The 23550-nt window shown below is 38.0% G+C and overlaps 1 protein-coding gene across 3 annotated transcripts in view; it reads left to right on the forward strand.

Moving 5' to 3' along the window:
* LOC149228337 (uncharacterized) overlaps positions 1-23550 on the forward strand; it is an 84337-nt gene that overhangs the window by 43741 nt on the left and 17046 nt on the right. The window lies entirely within an intron of this gene.

Raw genomic sequence — 23550 nt, forward strand, 5'->3', positions numbered from 1 at the left:
ATCACTTCATTTGCTAATACTAGGCGAGGGCAAGCATGCTAGTTTCTAACATTGTTTTCCCAAAAATGTATTGTATGATCTGTTTATCCTTTTTTCTGTCCAAGGAAATATTCTCACCCTAGGTTGTATGCATATGCACCTAGATACACACACAGATGCACATGTGCAGACATGCATTGCATAAGGTATCAGCCTTTCACCTTTCATCCACATCACTTCATTTGCTAAATACTAGGCGAGGGCAAGCATGCTAGTTTCTAACATTGTTTTCCCAAAAATGTATTGTATGATCTGTCTATCCTTTTTCTGTCCGAGGAAATATTCTCACCCTACCATCATCCACATCACTTCATTTGCTAATACTAGGTGAGGGCAAGCATGCTAGTTTCTGACATTGTTTTCCCAAAAATGTATTGTATGATCTGTCTATCCTTTTTTCTGTTCATGGAAATAATCTCACCCTACCAGTACACACTTAAGCAAAGATTGGGGGGTGCTGGTACCATGCCAGCCCTTGTGGAGCTCCTCCCTTTCCGAGGAAAATAATCTCACCCCATTCTCAAATGCTCAAGCAAAGATTGAGGGCACTGGCACCATACCAGCCCTTGCTGAGCTCTCTCCCTTCTTCCTCAGAATTTCCAGATGGAAGGTGGATCAAACACCAACTGCATATGTGGCTGGTAAGTGGTAACCCGAAAGGACCTGTGATATTTGATCCAGAGATCTCTGTGGACTTAACACAACCATCTGCTAATCAAGTGAATTCTTGATGTTTCTGTCTACTCTTGTACAGCTAACACCATCCGTAATATAGCTTAGCAAAGTATTAAAGAATTCCCTGCTTGACATATGTTGAGGTTGATAGGCAGTGGACATGAGTTCTTGCTACTACTCAGCAGAAATTTATCTGAAAGTTTTGGTCCATCCTTTATGTCATCGTTACTAATTTAGATTGGCTAGAGTTTCTATAACCATGGATGAATAAACATTTTCCTTCAACATTGCAAGAGAGTTTTCCTTCCATTTATTGTTATTGTTATTATTTTATATTTTATATTTTATATTTTTAGGCTATAGGGCACCTCATCATTATCCCACTCTATTTTGGTTTATCATTCCAACTAGCTAAAAGTCTAAGACATGAATTCAAAGTTTACACATTTTGAATTTAGACCATCGTAAAATGTGATGTTAACTGGTTTTAAAACTAATTACTTTGGTGTGAATCGTGATATCGAATGGAAGCATTATGATTGACATAACATAAAGGAGCTAGGTCGATCCATTCCCTTTTACTTGGATTGCAGCTTGCTTTATGGTCTTTCTGCTCAAAACTATTTCCATGTTTCCTTATGGGCATTCTCTTTTTGACCAATTTGTACTTGAGTTGAGGAAGGGATGAGAAAACTATTTCTTGGTTTATACTTGTAAGTTTTTTGAATATGATAAGTTTCATGGCTGACATAGTTTTGACGAGAGAAAATCTCTCAATCTTGTTCTTTGCACTTGAAACTAAATGTTCCCAATAACCTAACTATGCCATTGTTTATACTAATCTGTTTACTTCTCTGAACCATGGGCACAACTTCAGTCTGTTTTCTCAAAGTTTTCTTCAAATGGCCCAATTTCCCAAGTTAAACCTGATTGTTAAGAGATTACATATGTTCGATACTTTTATTAAGAGGACATTTATTTCTAACATACATTTTATGCTCAATATTTTTAAGCATATCACAGGTGTCATTTATCCCCTTGATAGGATTGATGTTGAACAGCATATCCAAAGAGCGGAAGACATTAGCTAACTCCCTTAGATGGGGACATAAAACATTTTGTTTCTTAGAGATTCAGATTGCAGTCTAATGATGACAGCAGGTTAATCTCTGCATTCTATGGATATCATGACTAGAATGTATAGGTTTATATTTTTAGAATGTTGCCTCTAGAGTCTAGACTAATAATTGTAATAATCATTTACATAAAATTTGGAATTCATAGTATTTTTGTTCACTATGTATGTGGAATCTGGATTATGTTTATCATTGATGCAAGTGGATTATCAGAATTCATTATAGGAACATGGTGGATAGTTGAACAAAAAGTGAGGTACCTCTTTGGCTTTACTCTTAACTTTCAAGTTTATTCCACCTTTTCTTTCAAATATAGAAAATTTAAAAGTGAGGTACATGCAAATTTTGCTTCTTGGATTTGGAGATGGAATGTTTTAGTACTTAGATTACCAGTGTACCTCAAGATAAAAGGTCCTTCTGTTGCCTATTTAGTGAGGCAGCAGTCTAGTGTCTACCTTCTTTAGATAGGACTGATGTCGAGTGCAAGTGGTATATTAAAAAGATCAATTTCATGCTATATACGATCAAGCAGATTATGTCATTCCTGGACACAAGTAAATCACAGAGCTCTTTATAGGATCATGTTCAATACTAGTAAAAGTTTTTTTGATTACCTCCAACCAGTGTCTTAGAACTTTTCTTCTAAATATACAACATCAATCTAGTTTTGACATTTGTAAAAGACTTCCCTATTTTTACATCCTATTTCCTCTGTGAACATCGTTCTTTCCAAAAGAATTCTTATCCAAGAAGAAATACTCTTGATTTACTTCCTTTCCAGTGTAGACATTGTCATGATTTGCAATTACATTTTCTTTGTTTGAAATGCCTTGTTCAATGAAGGGAATTGCATTCATGGATCTGTGAATGTAAAACTTGGCTAAGCAGTTGCTAGAGGGAATCTATTTGGTCAAAGTCATCAAGAGTCTTGCTTAATTCTATTCACATGAATTGGCTCCCTGCAGAGGCAAATTGTCACAGGGCGGCAAGCAATTAGAAGTTGGAATTGAACTTGCATAGAGAGGATCCTTTTGACCCTTTTGACACAATGATGATTTGAGTCATAAAATCTTTAATTGGAGGTATTTTAATGACTTGCATGAACACGACATTTAATGTTTGAACTTGTACAAAATTTACAAATTTGTTGTGCCCTTTTTCCATTTTATTGAAAAAGATGCATAGATTACTTAAAACTTCATTGTCAAATCAACAAAGGGAACAAAAAAATTACATATGTCATTGTACACAAAGAAGAGAGACTTTATGACGGCGAAGACAGTTTAACTTTCAGAAGCAAAGGAAACTCTTGCTTAAAGCCTCCTCATATTGCCAAGGCTAAAAGAAGAATCCTATTGAAAAGTAACAGGACATTTCATGGTTCCATAGAAAACTAATAACAATCAACCATAGTAAGTGCCACAATTATTTGCAAGTCTTGAACCACTCAAGTATCTACTATCTACTATCACCTATGAGAGGGCCTTTCCAAAGTGGGGGGAGTAAAGAAGTGAAGTTCAACCCCAGGTCATTTCCAAAACTCCAGCTTAGCCTGACAGCTCCAAAATACATGCATGGCCATTTCATCTTTGCCATACAAAACACAAGCAACACCTGTCACACCTGCCTAATGAATTGTACTCTTGACAACCAATGCTTGTTGGTGCAGAATCTACCCTTAGACTTGGTGCTTAAAAGAAGTTGATTTCAAATGGACTAGCATCAACTAACCTGCTTTAGTATCCCCCCCCCTTTCCCCCAACCCCACCTTTTGTTCAAGCAAGCGAAAATGTTGTTGAAGGCATAGATCTATGGTGACACCTTCACCAAAGCCTAATCCAACCAAGTAAAAGTTAAAACACTTAAGATATGGTGCTGGTAGGTCAAATAATCAATTGCAATATGAATCAATATGATGTTACAAATGAGCCATCATTTCAACATTCTCTTGTAATGTGAGCATGGGGACATGAAGAAGGATGCTAAATTACCAAAGGAGCGAGCATACCCATCTCAATAAAAGGATAGTCGTAGCTGAAATAAGATAGAGTGGCTTTGTGATCATGACCCAACTCAATATGAATACACAACCATCATCAATATAGAACTGTTGGATGTTGAAAATGCAACAAGATGATGGATCTTAGTGGAAAGGAGTCGCCTTCACTAAGTGGGCTCGCAGGCTATTTTTGGCGCAAAGTCTATTTTTAGACATATGGATCATGGTCTATGAGTTGCAGGATGCTATTTATGGATGATGGATCATGTTGGTAAAAATAGATGGACTTTTATTTTTATACATATGGGCGGAGTCTATTTTTAGACTGCCAGGCTAAAAATAGAAAAGTCGAATATTATTAGCTCTTAATAATATTTGGACTATAAACATTATCTTATCCTCTTGGAGCACTTCAGTTCGAGCTACGGATGTGGCACATGCAACTGCCAGAAGGAAATACGCTTATCTTATGAGTCAGTTGAGCTATTGCATGATGGACTTCAGTTAGAACTCAAGTGATTGAGTTTGGTGGAGTTGATTGAGGAGTTGATGGAGTTGTGTTCAGTTTGACTTAGTTGAACTAGTTGTATTTAGTCTAACTGCAGAATACACTAGTGATGAGTGATGTGAATTAATTGTTAATTAATTCACTAATTATTAACTCATAAAGCAACTAAAGAATACATTAGTTAACAGTGCATGGACAGTTTAGTGGAGACAAGTGTTAGAGGTGAGTGAAAGGGCAAGACAGTTGTCAGTTGTGACTATAGTTGTGCATGAGATTTGCACAATCAATGGATTGAGTATTGCCAATGAGGATTGCGTGGTTCAGCCAAGGGAAATACTAGTTTCGATCAACGATTCTCATTATTCTCATGTAGGATTGCGCAGTGGAGGCACGCAAGCAGCGGAGGAGATTTGAACCTGTGATTGTTTCAGATCTGAGCTAATTTTATATGTAACAGGTGGAGATAGTACTGAGTACTTGTGAGGAGTATTGTACTATGTATTGTTACATGTTCTCAATCATTATAATATACAGATAGTGTGGGGTTTTCAGCTGTATGCTTTCCTTGGGTTACATACTGTGTTAATGTGCGCATGCGATTGATGTTTCATTGTTTTTTAATTCCGCAAAATTGATGATCAACGTAGAGGAGGTTATGCATTATGCATGCATTCCGCAATAGTGTATAATCGGGATAATCTCTGTGAATAAGTGTTATATTATTCAAAATTTCTAGATGGTATCGGAGCAGAGTTGATCATCAGATCTATTATTCAGAAAGTGTTTACATTTTATTTCTTCAGGCAGAGTCTGTAATCGGGCCAGGTAGCCTCTGGATTCATCCTTCCTTTGGAAGGTGAGATATCCGGTAAAAGCCCATACAGTCAATCTCTGTACGAGAAATACTTTGTTCTCACGAATTTTAGATCAGAAGCGGTTGAGTTTTGCGTTGGTGGAATTCGAATTTGCAGCAGTGTTTTCTTGGTGTCAAAGTTGAAATGTCTTTCAACGGATTGCGATTGGAGTATGCCCTTGAAGGCAGCTCGAATTATATTTCATGGAAAGACAGGATGGAGGCGGTGTTAGATGACAATGGGCTGAAGAAGTTCATAGAGGCTGAGGTCCCAAAGCCTACTGATGCTGCTCACGTTGAGGTTTGGCAAAAGAAGACAGCAAAGTGTCGAAGGATTCTGTTGGAGGGCATGAAGGATCACATTGTATATAGCCTGCATGGAAAGGCTTCTCCATACTTGATGTGGAAAGCGTTGACATATTTATTCCAAAGCAAGAGCGACCAGAGGAAGTTGGCGCTCAAGGATAAACTCAGAAACATTAAGTGTGAGAATGGAGACAGTATGCCCATGTATCTCACGAAGTTCACCCAATGCCGGGATGAGCTGGGAAGTGTGGGGGTGACTGTCGATGATGAGGACTTGGTGAGCTTGGCTCTCCTTGGTCTTCCGAAGAGTTGGCATTTCTATCAGGACTCTGTCAATGGTCGGGAGAAATTGCCAGGATGGGAGAGACTTTGGTCGGATCTTGTGCAAGAGGAGATCAGGCGGAATTCCAGGGACGGATCTTCATCAAAGGCATCTGATGAAGAAAATTGTGCTTTGGCTGCCAAAGAAAAGAAGGGGAAGGAGAAGGGTTCTCTTTCTGAATCCAGTTCTTCCAATGATGGGAAGAAGGTTGACAAATCGAAAGTACGATGCTTTCGTTGCCATGAGGTGGGCCATTATGCTGCAAATTGTCCACGGAGGAAATTCAAGAAGGGATCCAAGGAAGGATCTGAAGGTGAGGCACTTGCTTCACAATTTGAGTTGGATTTCACACTCTTCGCATGCATGGTTTCATCCATGGTGGGAAGTGGTTGGTTTCTTGACAGTAGAGCTTCTTTCCACATGACTGGTGACAAGAGTTTGTTCAGTACTTTGGAGGAGAAAGATCTCCAAATACTCATAGCGATGGGTAATGATAAGAAGTATAGTGTCTCAGGTGTAGGCACGGTTATTTTTCAGAGGGAGCATGGAGCTCGCCTTACCTTGACCGATGTCAAGTATGTACCAGGACTGGAGAGAAACTTGGTGTCGATCGCGATGCTGGAAGACAGAGGCTATGATGTAGTCTTCAGTAAGGGAAAGGTTTTCCTTAGACACATCATCACTAGACAGGTGAAGCAGATTGGTTCACGAGTCAAGAACCTGTATGCTCTTGAGGTTCAAATGCATGCAAAGCCTTGAGCAGTGAGGCAATTGATGGAGACTTGGTGGTTGAGAGGGAGCGTATATTATCTCTCAACATGCAGAGCCAGAAGAAGTCTCAGACGATTGTGGAGGAGCCACGATTGGTGCAACAGCTTCAGGAGGTTGTGGAGCAGCCACAACAAGGGAAGCTGAGAGGAGATCTAGTAGAGGCATCTACTCAAACAGAGACCTCCAGTAGGGGGAAACTTCGAACCAGGTGGGCTGAGGGATCACATGCAGCCATACCTCCAGGTAGGAGGTGGGGCGATATAGAGTGATCGTCCCAAGGAGGAGGGGCAGGATCCTTGAGGTACCCAACCTCTTGGATGAGACCTTGCTACGGGAGCCCCGATGTGGAGTAGCAAGAACTGACTGATTGGGTAGAGACAGATGCGGATGGAGCGACAGAGAGAGCGACAGTGCAGGGAATCCCAGGACAACGCATAGCTAGCAGGCTGCAGCGATGCGAGAGGCACAAGTGTTTTGCACAATGCTAGGTGGCACAGAGAGGTGTGAAATGGTACGAGATGCATGGAGATGTTGCAGTAGCGCAGATGTCAGAGAGGGAGCACTTGTCAGCAGCAGGTAGAGCTTCAGCATCAGAGTATGTTCCTAGCCCAACAGAGTGGTCAGTTGGGAGTGTTTTTTTTTGTTCCAAGTGTTGTTGGAGCAAGTGGATCGGGCAAATGTGTTGCATGCAGAACATTCCAGAGTTGCAGGATAGGGGTTGCAGATAATCCATATCTTGTTGAGAGGGAGTGTTGAAAATGCAACAAGATGATGGAGCTTAGTGGAAAGGAGTCGCCTTCACTAAGTGGGCCCGCAGGCTATTTTTGGCGCAAAGTCTATTTTTAGACTATGTCTATTTTTAGACATATGGATCATGGTCTATGAGTTGCAGGATGCTATTTATGGATGATTGATCATGTTGGTAAAATAGATGGATTTCTATTTTTAGACATATGGGCGGAGTCTATTTTTAGACTGCCAGGCTAAAAATAGAACAGTTGAATATTATTAGCTCTTAATAATATTTGGACTATAAACATTATCTTATCCTCTTGGAGCACTTCAGTTTGAGCTACGAATGTGGCACATGCAACTGCCAGAAGGAAATACGCTTATCTTATGAGTCAGTTGAGCTATTGCATGATGGACTTCAGTTAGAACTCAAGTGATTGAGTTTGGTGGAGTTGATTGAGGAGTTGATGGAGTTGTGTTCAGTTTGACTTAGTTGAACTAGTTGTATTTAGTCTAACTGCAGAATACACTAGTGATGAGTGATGTGAATTAATTGTTAATTAATTCACTAATTATTAACTCATAAAGCAACTAAAGAATACATCAGTTAACTCAGTGCATGGACAGTTCAATGGAGACAAGTGTAAGAGGTGAGTGAAAGGGCAATACAACTATCAGTTGTGACTATAGTTGTGCATGAAATTTGCACAATCAATGGATTGAGTATTGCCAATGAGGATTGCGTGGTTCAACCAAGGGAAATACGAGTTTGGATCAACCATTCTCATCTATTCTCATGCAGGATTGCGCAGTGGAGGTAGGCAAACAGTGGAGGAGATTTGAGGCATCAGATCTGAGCTAGTTTGTGTGTAACAGGTGGAGATAGTACTGAGTAATTGTGAGGAGTATTGTACTATGTATTGTTACATGTTCTCAATTATTATAATATACAGATAGTGTGGGGTTTTCAGCTGTATGCTTTCCCCGGGTTACATACTGTGTTAATGTGTGCATGCGATTGATGTTTCGTTGTTTTTAATTCCGCAAAATTGATGATCAACGTAGAAGAGGTTATGTATTATGCATGTATTCCGCAATAGTGTATAATCGGGATAATCTCTGAGAATAAGTGTCATATTATTCAAAATTTCTACATTGGACTCTTGAAGAAATGTGACCATTGAATTGGTCATCATCTGACGATTGTGCTAAGTTACTGGAATCGTCCCTCCCAACCCCCAGAAATGCTATTCAACGTTTTAGGAACAGAGACGCGTATGATATGCCAGTGAAACATCACTGAAACATTTAATAGCGCTTCACATTTTCAGAAGCATCGAATCCTAGTTTCGAAACGTTTCAGACTTTGGTAATTTATTTTGGAGCTGTTTCCTGAAATCTGGAAATGTATCACGTAAAATCGTGATCCGTTTCCGAAAACAGATCCACCACCTGTAAAACCCCAAAATTGGGAACGTGAAGTCATAGAGTTTTTTCATTTTTGGGCCCACCCCCCTCTTAACCTAGTTAGGGTTTGCTGGATTTAAAGAGCCAGGGTTTAGTTTAGGCCAATCTAAAAACTTTGGTTCAGGTTCAGGTGTTCAAGGCTTAAATAAATCAAACAACAAATCCCCATTTCAAGTATTGTCAATGGAGAGGGTGATCACATGAATAAACAATTTGATTAAGAAATATAACCCATAAGAATTGCATGTCCATTAACCAAACTAAAGAAGTGTGTGCAAGTTATGCGTGAACAGAGAGTCAATGAAAATTACGCTGGGTAGGTTACAGCTGTCAACCTAAATTACTGGAGGCATGTTATGGGACTCTACATGAGTTGTATTGGGGACGGGAGTTATAGGGTCATGTATTTACAGGGTGATTCATTAAAGCACACGTTTCAAATAATAAATTTAATTATGTTCTAAATTATATATATATATAAATTAATAAATTCTAATAATATGATATATTATGATATTATAAATTATTATACTTCATATATATTATAAATTAATATGATTTTTAGTTGTATATAGAATTAAAATTAATATAAATTATATTATATATAATTTTTTTACATATTTTGAAAAAATTATATACACACACACACGAACCTAATATCGAACCTTATTCGAATTTTATCGCTAAATATGAATTTGATTCAAACTTTATTGTTGTTGAATTCAATCTCGAACCCGAACCATGTGACATTGCTTATTCTGAAAATAGTTGTTGCTAGAATTTGGAATGAAGTGGGGATTTAATATGACCTATAATTTATTCACTTAACATCAATGGATGTTAAATTTTCATAATCTTTATATTGCCGCAGGTTTTTTTTCTGAATTGATGATGATGATTTGTTTATGTTGAATTCATGATGATGTTTATGTATTTTTAAATATAGAATCTAGATTCTAAAAGATGAATGGTGGTATGAATTATATATATATATATATATATATATATGCCGTTTCCTTGTATCATTTTTAGATTTTTTTGAATATTTGCCGTATCCGTTTCGAACCTCATATTTGTATTTGTTCCCATATCCGTTTTAGTGCAACTTAGCGATTATGATCTTTGTTTTGTACTTTTTATAAAGAGGTGCTGTATAGAGACATGAATACAAGAGAGAGAAGATACAAGAGTGAGTGGGAAACCCAACTCAGAGAAGAGTTAATGATATTTGAAATAAGAGAGTAGGTTTTTGATGATGCAACTCAATATTAAAGTGGAAGGGTTTATAGATATTCATCGATCATCAATATAGAATTGTTCAACTCTTGAAAAAATGCCACCATAGCACTGCTCATCAATTTGGAATATGATCTCGATCTGTCTATTGTTGGCTTTCAATTTACTCCTAAAGTGTTTGCACCATGTTTGGGAGTGCTTCATGAGATTTTGGGTACATGGTGTATATTTCACCCTTGGATTGTTTGAGATGGTTTGGCACATAACAGATGGTTTGTGATGAATTTGCACATTGGAGATTGCTTGCTCAGTATCCCCTCTATTTATGAGAGGCATGCTTTCTATATTTATATAAATATAGGGGTTTTTGGTATGTAGATTTAACATGAACAACTAGTTGATTTGGATGAGTAATTTGACAAAGATATAGAAGTTAAGTGGGATGTAATAAATATATTATAATAAGTAATTTTTAGGTGTATTATATGTTGGAATTTGTGCCCTAACCACTGGAAACATTATTTCCTTAAAGTTCATTTATTCGATGTTATTTTCTTGGGTGTCCTTGTGTATTTGTTTGGACAAAAATGAATTATATGTTGGTGTAATTTATGTTATGTATTCACCCCTAAGGTTGAAATTTCATAGGAGATAGATTCGGGAAACCCCAATTTTGAGGTGAAATGTATGAATTTGCATGAGGAAGCAATTTTTCAACTATTCCAAATGATGAGGCCTGTTTATCGGCCCAATACATTGAGTTTGACAAGAACAAAAGGCAACCAAATGGTTCAAAGCAGTCAAACGAGCATGGAGCTTTGAGTCAGAATAAGAATGGAAAAGGGAAAAATAAGAAGATTATTGCCACAAGCATGTGTGCAAGAACCCTAATAGCCACTATGACCATTGAAATAGTGAGTGCCATACGAGAGAAAAATGTTGGAATTAGCATCTAACATTGAATCCTAGTAGCTACAATTAGGGGGATTCCAAGAAGAAGAATCTTCTAATGAAAGTAGGAAAATAGATTGAAAATAACTCAGATGGAAGTGAGCTTGAGTAGTCCCCATAATAGAGGAGAAGAAGATGACAATGCTTTCCCATATCAAGATTCATATCAAGAAGAATAAGATGCATTGTTTGATTTAGGTTTAGAGAAAAACATCATTGCAGGAGATCTAGTAAGTAAACTTGGTTTAGAAATGCTTGTTCAATATCATCCATACCTTGTGGGTTGGGTGAATAAGGATGTAGAGTTATACCTTGCCAAATAGTGTAAGGTTAGATTTCTATTAGTGCGAATTTCATTGATGAAATGCAAGTCAATGTAGTTCCTATTGTTATTTGTGATTAGTGTTCGGTATCCCCTATATTTATATGTGGCATACTATCTTCATAAGGAGGGGAAACCAATATTTTCTTGAGACAAAACCAAGTGTGAAGGCATTGTTTGAAGGATGGAAAAAGAAAAAGAATAATCAATCGGAAGATCTTTTGCAGGCATATCAAGTGTTGAAAATTGGTAGCGATGGTCAGTATTTTCATTGGAAAATCAAAGAGGAAATTTTGTATTTTTGAATGTTAACCAAGTCGGCCTAAAGTGCACAAGTAGGCTCCACACATGAATGGGTTTGACCCCAATTTCAAAAACCCTCCTTCTAACTCATGTATAAATACAAGTTCATTGATCTCACATTTGGCATCTCATCCATCGCATCATTCTATTTGAAACAAGGAGGAGAAGATCACACATGCAGAGGAAAGGAGGAGATTTGACTTTTGCGTTGACCAACCTTTTGACATCTGTTTGACTAGTGTTGACTTTGGTTCATTGCTCTCTGTTTGACCAAAATGTTGATTGTTTTTAAGGCCAAAAATTTCAGAGGTCTGTTGACTCTGTTTGATCGAGATTCTCTTCCTTTTTGTGCGTTGTTGATTGAAGGTTGACTGCAGGTCAACTTTGTGCTTTGATTGGATTCATTGACTGTGATTTAGACTGAATTTCGTCCCTTCTATTGCACACTGTGACATTGACCAATGTTGACTATTTTTCTCTCCTTTAATTGGTTTTACTTGGCATTATTGAGGTTAGACAATTGGAATCTTGTTTGGAATATTTTGTTGTACATTTTGATGAACTGAATTCTCTCTCATAAGGAAAGATTGTTGGGTTTTCCCTGGTTGCTAGCCTAAATTTTGGTGTCTCTTGTCTTACTGTTTACTGTGATGTCTATTGCTCTATTGAAGGAAGTGAATGGTTGAAATTTTTCGTGTATAAATGATTGGATCATTGGAAGTAGTTATCAATTGTATCATTGGAAGTAGTTATCAATTTGAAAAATTGTACTAGTCTTGATTGCATTAGAAAATCAACATGGGGTCAGCGCTTTGGTGAAGAGAAAGATCATCGAGATCACCTTAAAGAGCTTTGAGAGCACTTTGAAGAGCTTTGGGATTCTACATCTTTTGTTTTGATTGGACATGTTCACCATGAATTCCTTCATGAAGACAAAGAACGAGCTTGCAGGAGCTACAAATTACATGGCATGGAAGGCTAAAATTGACCTAGTGCTTGCTAGGCATAAAGTCTTGGGTATTGTATTGGGAAAAGTCACCTAACCAACTAATGAAGCAGGAAAAGACAAGTTTTAGGAACAGATATCTTGGCTAGAAGCATCATTGTGGAATCTGTTAGGGATCATCTAACTCCCTATATTGTTGTTCACGAAACTTCCAAGGAAATGTATGATGCCCTCATTGGATTGTAGAGAGGCAGAGTTATGGGATTGGAAAACGATTAAAGTGGTTTTTGGGCTCCTAGTTTGTCCAGTGATATTATATGGGTGTGAACTGTGGGCTAGCAACATCCCTGTCTCAAAATGGAAGCAAATTGAGAAAATCCAAAAACGCTTGATCATGAGCAAGTTCAAAATAAAAAGTTCGGTTCCTTATGAGATAATGTTGAGTGAAACAGGAGCAACTCCCATCGAAGCAATTGCTATGGTGCGTCTCATAAGGTACCTAAAAAGAATTGAGCAAATGGGAGTAGGTAGATGGCCTAAAGTTATCTTCAATGAAGGCATGAGTGAAAGAAAGAAATCATGGATGAGACAAAACAACAAATGGATGCAAAAATGGAATATTTAACTCAATGTCTGTCCCACAAATAGCAAGGAGTTAAAGAATTTTGTTACGGAGAAAAGAGTTGGGTAGAAAGAGGAAGTTCTATATTAAGGAATTCAAGCCCACTTGTGATCTCCAACAAAAAGAGTACATTGGAGCTAGCATTCCATGGAGAGCAAAGATTCTTATTACTCAATTAAGAACTAACTCGCATTAACTTTGATGCGAAATGGGTCGGTGGAAAATACCTAAAGAAGCTTGGGAAGAATGGGTGTGTACCTTTTGCACTTCTGGGGCAGTGGAATCGGAAAAACATTTCATTTTGGAGTGTGATTCTTTCAGAGACATCAGAGACAGTTACGCCAGTATGTTAACATCGGTTCCTTCGCATTGTCTTTTCAGTGAGGGGATTGTTAGAAGGTTGGGTCAGCTCATCATTAATTTGAGGAAGAAAAAGATTGAATTGAAAAAGGCGAAAAGCAAGGAGGCTGGTTGTCCCATAGACTATTTTTAGTCTCATGGACGTTAAAATTTCATTCATTCATAAGTCTAAGGGGTCAACTTCATGAGATCAAGATGACAAAGAATGATACTATGGCATCATACTTTGTAAGAATGTCTTTGTGTGATTGCATTCTTTATCCCTACGTTTTATTCCAGTGCTTATCTATTGTTGGGAAATTTTGTGTCTTGGTGAAAATAAATTAGTTTTAGATTATTCATTCAAGCAGTTGCAAAATTTGGTGGAAATTCAACACAATTGCTTTCGTTGATGGACAAGTTCTAGTTTGGAAAAAGGATTCTCCTTTGAATTTGCCAAGGTAATTGGTGTGTGAATTGGAGGCCTATATCGTCTCCTTAGTCGATCTATTCAAGACTTGTTACACAACACCACTTATCTTTGTGAGATACGACATCGAAGGTCCACTCATGTTCATTATAAAGCTTTGTCTAGATTGAAAGATGTTGTTAAAGGTGTACTTGAAATCAAAATTGAGCATGATGGAGTTCGCAAGGGATGTGCTCTTGGGAAAAATGTCAAAGAAAGATATACTAGTAGTGATAGTAGATCCAAAGGAATCTTGGATCTTGTGCACTCTGATGTTTGTGGGCCTATGTCTGATATATCCTTGGGTGGTCATTTATACTTGTGTCAATTTCATTGATTATTACTCTCGTAAAGCATGGATTTATTTCTTGAAATACAAAGATGAAGTATTTGGGTTGTTTCGGGAATTCAAGGCACATGTTGAAAATGCTATAGGAAGAGGGATCGTGACTTTAAGGCCTGACAATGGAGGAGAGTATGTATCTAAGAATTGATTGCTTTTTGTAGGGATGCTGAAATTAAGAGAGTTGAAAGTTCCTTATTATCCTCAACAAAATGGAATTGTCGAAAGGAAGAATAGGACCATTATGGAAGTTTCCAAGGCCATGCTTCATGATCAAGAGTTGCCAATGTTTCTATGGGGAGAAGCTTCAAGGACAGTTGTTTATGTTCAAAATAGATGCCCACATTGAATATTGGATTATAAGACTCTTGAAGAAGTCTTCACAGGTGAGAGACCCAATGTGGAAGATTTAAGAATCTTTGGTTGTCTTGTTTATGTTCATGTGCCCAAGGAGAAAAGGACGAAGTTGGAACCTTTTGGGAAGAAGGAACCTTTGTTGGCTATAGTGAAAATTCAAAGGCCTTTAGGTTTTGTGTACCAGGACAACGATTTATTGAAACTTTCAAGGATGGTATTTTTGATGAGGATGCTGCTTTCTGGAAGTCCAAGGGATTAGTGTTGCGAACATCTCGATTTTATCTCAAAATCATGATTTTTTGGCCTAGTCGATGTTTTCCGATTTTTAAAGATATTTTTATGGTATCTTAATTTTGTCGATGTTTGCCAATTTTTTATCGATATTTTCCTGATTTTTACGATTCTTTGGTTTTCCATACCCTTGCCGATTTTATCCCGATGTCGATGTTCGCAACATTGCAAGGGATCACCCTTGGATTGTGATGATGAGATGCAGGTGGCTCCTAAGAACGTGGAATATCAAAATCCAAAGAACTTGAACCTATGGAACAATATTCGCATGAAGAGTCTGGTGATCATGAATTTGTTGACTCTCAAAGAACCACTGTACCTGAGACTAGAAAGAGACCTGCCTGGATTGAAAGAACTTTGAAGGACGCTGAAGGACATGCTGCACCTCGTGGGACCTTCAGGGAAAGCAAGAGGCCGAAGAAGTATTCAGGTTATGCAGCCATGATGTGTAAGATCATTGAGTCCGAGCCATCCACCTATGAAGAAGCAACTGAGCATCAAGTTTGGAAAGATGCTATGATTGAAGAGTACCAATCTATATTGAAGAATGATGTTTGGGAAATCATGCCAAGGCCTGAAGGGAAATCTGTTGTGTCTTCCAAATGGATCTACAAAATCAAGCATGCGGCTGATGGAAGTATTGAGAAGTTCCCTGAGGATTCTCCCAGAAAGAGGGAGAGGATTATGAAGACACGTTTGCTCCTGTTGATAGGTATGCTTCTATTAGATCTGCCATTGCTATTGCTTCTAGTGTAGGTTGGAAATTGCATCAAATGGATGTCAAGTCTGCTTTTTTGAATGGAGTCATTGAAGAGGAGGTTTATATTGAGTAGCCTCAAGGCTTTGAGATTCATGATAGAGAGACACACGTTTGCAAATTGAACAAAGCCTTGTATGGGCTTAAGCAAGCTCCTCGTGTATGGTACTCTTGCATTGGTAGGTATTTGTTGAGCCTTGGTTTCAAAAAGAGCGATGTTGATCCGAATTTTTACTTAAAAGTTGTTGAAGGTGAGCCCTTTTTTTGATGCCGTATGTAGATGATTTGTTCCTGACAGTGGCTGAAGTTCTCATAGTCTAGTGTAAGAAGGAGCTGATTTCTAAATTTGAGATGAAGGATCTTGGTCTTATGCATTATTATTTGGGATTGGAAATTTGGCAAAAGCCTAATGGAATCTTTGTTGGACAAGGCAAGTACACTATTAAGATCCTTCAGAAATTTGGCATGATGGATTACAAGTCCATGGACACTCCTATGGTGACAAATTTGAAGAAGATACGTGATTGTGATTTTGATCTAATTGATCCCTCTATGCATCACAAATTGATTGGCTCGTTGAACTATCTTGTGAACATTAGAGTTGATATTTTCTATGTTGTGAACACGTTGATCCAATTCTTGGTTGACTCTTGACATATGCATTGGGTTATAGTGAAACATATATTGAGATATTTGCGTGGCACCATTGATTATGGCTGAAGCTGAGTATATAGCTAGATGTTCAACCTATTGTGAAGTTGTGTGGCTTTGAAATCTGTTAACTGGTTTGTTTGATCAAGTGCTACAATCGACCATTGTATATTGTGATAATCAACGCTGTGTAAAGCTTTTTGAGAACTTGGTTTTTCATGACAGGTCGAAGCACATTGACGTCAAATATCATTACATTCAGAATATTGTCCAGAGGGGAGTTGTGAGGCTCGAATATGGCCCTACTGATGAGCATATTGTGTTGAAATTCTGAAGTTCTATGATGTAACAATTACTTGATCCAATAACTTTTTTAATCTGCAATATTAATTAAACAATTGTAGATAGAACATAAACCATATACGCAATAGAAGACAATGAAGAACTCAATAAGACACAATGAGTTTAGGTCCAATGACCAGGGCAAAACGCACAAGGGAAAGACCCAACCAGATTCTTCTTCTATTAGAAATCAAATGTTCAACAGAGATACAAAATACAATGAGAGAATGAAGAAGTTCACCCAAATCTGAAGAAGATCTCTGATAGTAGTAGTTGATGCAAACATTGAATTACTTTGGCTCACCAAGTTCTGCTCTTACTCTTCAAGACTCTCTCTCTCAATTCTTTTATTGTCTCTCTAGTTCTCTATTTCTCAAGTTTGTACTCTCCTTTCACACTGCACAGGTGAGTAGTAGAGAGGATGAGAGGCACAAATATATAGGAAGAGCAAGGAGGTTGAATTCATGAAGGAGTAACTCCCATGCCTTGAGGATGAGTTACGTATGCCAAAATAGGAGTGTAACTTATGCCATAAAGGAGATACACTTGCCTTAGTAACTCATGCCATCACGAGGGAGTACACACACCTTAGTGACTTGTGCCATAAAGAAGGAGAACGCATGCCTTAGTAATTCAAGCCATTAAGGAGAATTGTAACATATGCATTAGAGAGGTGTAAGAGGAATCTTTTTATCACGAGTCATTAAAGTGTGTAAGAGAGGGTAAGAGGTGCGTAAAAGCATTAAAGAGAGAGCGGAATGAATCCATTAAGAGAGAGAGGAATGAATCCATTAAGAGAGAGAGAGAGTAATGTAACATTGAATGAGAGAGTTCGATTTGCCATCAATCGCAAATGTGAAGTGGCATGATTGAGTGCCAAGTAAGGGAGGTTACGTGTAATTCCTCTTAAGATAATATTATAGTATCATAAGTGAAATAATAACAATATTGATGAATAAATTAAAAATTAAACAATTTAGATTGATTAAGGATAAGTTAAGTGATTTTCCATCATTTATACATGATTACCAATTGAAGCAAGGTGACTTACTAATTTTTGGAAATTCATAGTTACAATGATAGACATGACTTTCTAGTTTTATAAAGTTGCTCTAGAATAGTCAGAAATGAAATTTTATTCAAGGAAATTCATCCCATTAGTTGCCAATTTTCAACACTCCCTTTTAGCTAGGGAGGAGTTTCTCTTTGACAAGGATCTTTGCAATCTTTGCTTTGGAACAATGATGTCACAACCTATTGAAGAAAAATTATCATAGGGGAGATTCATCCATCTCCCTATATTCACTTGGGAGGATTGCCAGTTGCCAACACATGACAAGGATCTCACACAACCAAGTCTCATCTCTGCTTGGAGGAATAACCCACTTGACGAGGTTCTCACACAACCAAGTCTCATCTATGCTTGGGGAGATAACACACTTGTCAAGGATCTCACACAACCAAGTCTCATATCTTCTTGGGGAGATAACCCACTTGACAAGGATATCACACAACCAAGTCTCATCTCTGCTTAGGGGGATAATTCACTTGTCAAGGATCTCACATAACCAAGTCACATCTCTGCTTGGGGGGATAACCCACTTGTCATGGATCTTGCACAACCAAGTCACACCTTTGCTTGGGGGGATCCATTTGTCAACGCATGACAATGATCTCGCACAACCGAGGCACATCATCCATGACCACCCTCTCTAGGAAGGGTCACATCTGTCAGTCCATGCTGCTCTTTGAAAACTAAGAACTTCCCTTTCGACAAAGGCTTGGTAAGAATGTCAGTGATCTGGTCATTAGTTGCTATATGATGGAGTCTTACTGCTGCTGTCTGCACCATATCCTGGATATAGTGATATTTGATCTTAATATGCTTGGACTTGTCATGGAACGCATGATTTTCTGCAAGTCGAATCCCACTCTTATTCTCACAGTCAATCACTGTTGTGTCCAGAATATGCTCAAACAACTCCCCAAAGAGCTTCCTCAACCATATTGCCTCACAGTTAGCCATGCTATCCGCAATGTACTGAACTTCAGCCGTATTGAGGGTTACAAACTTTTGCTTCTTGCTCATCCAAGATATCATGGTAGGTCTTAAGTTGAAGCAACACCCAGATGTGCTTTTTTGTCAGTAGACTTACTAGCCCAATCAACATCAGAGTATCCAAGTAGTCTTACATCTCTGACAGTATATTTCAATCTAAGATTGATGGTCCCATGCAGGTATCTCAACACATGCTTTGCAACAATCTAGTGTGCATGAGATGGTTTAATCATATATTGGCTCAAAGTATTGACCACAAAACATATGTCTAGTCTAGTGTTCACTAAGAACATCAGTGCTCCAATCAGTTGTCGATACTCAGAAGGATTTGCCAAATCAGGACCTGCAGCTTCACCACACAACTTCTTGAAGTTCATCTCCATTGGAGTATTCATGGATTTACATTTTGTCATACCAAATCTTTCTAGTAGCTTGACAACATATTTTCCTTGAGAAAGGAAAATCTCACCAAGTTTCTGCCATACTTCAAGACCCAGGGGCTAGGAAGTAGTGCATCAAATGAAGATCTTTCATTTCAAATTCAGAAGTTAACTCCCTCTTACACTGGAGGATAAGAGGTTCACCATCGATCAGAAATAAATCATCGACATATATTACCAAAATCAAAAACATAGCTTGGACTGTCTTGAAGTAAAGATTTGGATCAACATTACTTCTAGTAAGACCAAGTTTCATCAAGAAACTATCAATGCGGGCATACAAAGCTCTTGGAGTTTGCTTCAAACCATAGAAGGTTTTCTTTAGTATACACATGAGTTTTCCGGTCATGTACTTTAAAGCCTTGTGGTTGCTCCAAAAATACTTCTTCTTTGAGGAAGCCATGCAAAAAAGCAACCTTCACATCCATTTGGTGAAAGGACCATCCTTTGCTAGCAGTTAGAGCCACAATAGATCGGATGGTTGTATAACAAGCAACAAGTATAAAGATTTGATCATAGTCTATTTCCTCTTTCTAAGAGAACCCTCTAGCCACAAATCTAACTTTATATTTTTCAATATTGCCATTAACACCATGCTTAATTTTATGCATATATTTAGAAGACACAACAAATTTACCTTGGGGTCTTGGAACCACTTCCCATACATCACTATGAATGATGGACTCATATTCTTCAACCATTGCATCTTTCCACACTTGAGCCTTCACAACTTCTTCAAAAGTGCATGGTTCAACTTGAATAATGTTGCTCATGGCTACAACATATCCTTGGAACCAACATGGTTTCTTGCTTTCTCTGAAGGTTCCTTTGGGAGTAGCATGTTTATCAGCATCTTGAAGGGTGTCACGAAGCCATAAAGGTCTCCTTTTAGCAGGAGGATCACATGGAGGAGGATCCATGGGCTCCATGGGTTCATCAACAAGATCAATTTCAGGCTCAGGATTTTCTTGTATCTCAAATGCATCATCTTGACTATCAACATTAGCAGGAGGAAGAGGAGTGTCTCTTGCCTTTCCAAGAGCTGCATCTTCATCAAATGTTACATCCTTGCCAAACTATCTATTTCTTTGTCTAGGTACATATATTCTGTAAGCTTCAATTTTTCACAATAACCAACAAACTTACCTTTCTTACCTGATGCTTCTAGCGTGTTCCTCTTTTCTTTTGGCACGTGGAAGTAAATAGGGCAAATAAAGATCCTCAAGTGCCCAACCTTGGGTTTTTCAATAGAGTAGACATCTTTCAAAGTCTTGTTGTTTAGGGCATGGTGAGGAGATCTATTTTGAACGTAAACAACTATGTTAGTAGCTTCTCCCCATAGAAACATTGGTAGTTTTTGATCGTGCAACATAAGTTTGATTGCTAACATGATAGTTCTATTCTTTCTCTCAACTACACCATTTTGTTCTACGTTATACGATGTTGAGGTCTCTTTCCTGATTCCAACTTCTTTGCAGAAGTCAATGAAATCGTTTGAAGTGAATTCTCCTCCATTGTCAGTTTTGAAGGTTTTGATTTGTTTTCCAATTTGTTTTTCTACCAAAGCTTTGTAATCTTAAAACATGTTAAATGCTTGACTTTTATTTTTTTTAAATAGATCCATGTCTTGCAAGAAAAATCATGCACAAAGATTATATAATACATGTAGCTGCCAAGAGAAGTTAGCATTGGTCCACATAAATTAGAACGTACAAGATGAAGTACTTGACCAGTTCTACTTTTGCTCGATGGAGTACTTGACTAGTTCTACTTTTGCTCGAATTTAATGGTCCCTTTTCTTGCTTCCCACTAGTGCACCCTTGACAAACTCCATTATGATCAGATTTAATGTTTGGCATTTCGGAAACCATCTTTCTCACATGAAGTAATGCTTTATAATGCAAATGAGCGAACCTTCGGTGTCAGAGTTCACTTTGATGATTGTTGTCATGGATCAATGCATGAATAGGTCTTCCATTGACTTTATACAAACCTTCACATCTTGATCTCAGAGTGAAGGCATCTTTCATGCTAGATCTCATCGGCCAAGAGAGAACTTTACCATTTATGAAAACAACTTTCATTCCTTTATCTTCTAAAGCAGAAATAGAAACAAGATTCTTTTTTAGACTAGGTACATACAAAAATTCTTGAAGAGATAAGGTTTTACCATGATCTAGATGGAAGGAAACAAAACCAGATCCCTTTATAAGTTATGTAGTGTTGTCTCCAAGAATGATTTTCAAATCGGTCTCCCTCTCAACTAGATTATGGAGCACTTATTTATAGCCAGTAAAATGCCTTGAGGCACCACTATCGACAAACCATCACAAGAATCTGCAGGAGAGGAACTAGAAAGAGCAGAAACAAGAAAGTATTCTGATTGTGTTTCAGCTGCATTGTTATCATACCTCGGGTAACTTGAAGAATGGAAGCTCTCTTTACGAGTAGAAGGAGCTTCTCTTCTTCTATAATCAGATTTGTTGGAACGAATGTTAAATTGGATTTTGGAGCTCTTTTGTTTTCTGGACAATATTAAAGAGAGAGAGGAATGACTCCATTTAGAGAGAGAGAGAGAGAGAGAGAGAGAGAGAGAGAGAGTAATGTATCATTGAATGTGAGTTCGATTTGCCATCAAGGAGAGAGATGTGAAGTGGCATGATTGAGTGCCAAGTAGTAGAGGTAAAACGTAATTCCTCTTTAGATAATATTATAGTATCGTAAGTGTAATAATAATAGTATTAATAATATTGATGGTTAAACTAAAAATTAAACAATTTTGATTGATTAAGGATAAGTTAATAAAAATTAAATAATTTAGATTGACTAAGGATAAGTTAAGTGATTTTTCATCATTTATACATGATTACCAATTGAAGCAAGGTGACTTACTGATTTTTGGAAATTCATGGTTGCAATGATAGACATGACTTTCTATTTTTTAGAAATTCATCCCTTAGCTGCCAATTTTCAACATATTGTTGATGTTTTGATGAAGCCATTGTCTCAGATGGAGTTTGCTTATTTCAGAGAACAACTTGGAGTTGTTGAGAATCCCTCTTTGAGAGAGAGGGAGCACTGATTGTATAACATCATGTGATTGACAATCTTCCTTGGGATGTAGCTGAGAGGCCATAGATTATGGTCAGGAAGATTGTCACTCCCTTAGGTCAGTTGACTGAGAGGCCTGTGAGTTTGGCCGTGGAGCTTGGGTCTGAGGCATGAAGTGATCCCTTAGGTTGTGATGATTGAGAAAACAATTTGGTCAGGGACACTAATTTTTAGTTCTCCCTTGGGTCATTTGACTAAGAGACTATATAGTCGGGGATTGAGATAAGGATTCCTCCCTCCGGTCATGGACTGAGAGCCATTGTTCATGGTTGGGGAGATGGACCTTGTGTAACCATTGCATATGGTTGGAGAGTTTGGCCTCTTTGATTGATCCCATGGTTAGATGGGCACTGGCCTTGATGCCATAGGGTTTTGGCTTATGGAATGCGATATGTATCTCTCCTCATAATGAGATTTATGCATCTGATCTCTCCCTTGGGTAGTTTTTGAGAGACCTATGGATTGGTCAAGGAGATTGATCTTGAAAGAGAGAGAGACTTGTACATTTGATCTCTCCCTTTGGTTGTTGCTGAGAGACTTGAGGATTGGTCGAGGAGATTGATCTTGAGAGAGAGAGAATGAAAAGTACCTCCCTAGCTAAGAGGGAGTGTTAAAAATTGGTAGCTATGGTCGGTATTTTCATTGGCAAATCAAAGAGGGAATTTTGCTTTTTTGAATGTTGACCAAGTTGGCCTAAAGTGCCCAATTCAGGGCCACACAAATGAATGGGTTTGACCCCAAGGTCAAAACCTTCCTTCTAACTCGTATAAATACAAGTTCGTTGACCTCAAATTTGGCATCTCATCCATCACATCATTCGATCTGAAACAGAAGGAGAAGATCACATGTGCGAAGGAAAGGAGGAGATTTGACTTCTGTGTTGACTGACCTTTTGACAACTGTTTTGACCAGCATTGAATTTGGTTCGTTACTCTTTGTTTGACCGAATTGTTGACTATTTTGGGAGGCCAAAACTTTTAAAGGTTCGTTGACTTTGATAGAGATTTTGCTCCTGATTTTGGTCTCTTGACTGAAGGTTGACCGTAGGTCAACTTTGTGCTTTGACTAATATTTGATTGGATTTGTTGACTGTGATTTTGACTGAATTTTGGCCCTTCTGTTCAGCTACCTCAGGCTGAAATTCAGCTCCTGTATTGCAGATTGTAACATTGACTAGCATTGACTATTTTCTCTCCTTTGACC

Source organism: Pinus tabuliformis, chromosome J (assembly GCF_031772625.1).
Source record: "Pinus tabuliformis cultivar Carrire ecotype Pingquan chromosome J, CPIR1, whole genome shotgun sequence".
NCBI lineage: Eukaryota > Viridiplantae > Streptophyta > Pinopsida > Pinales > Pinaceae > Pinus > Pinus tabuliformis.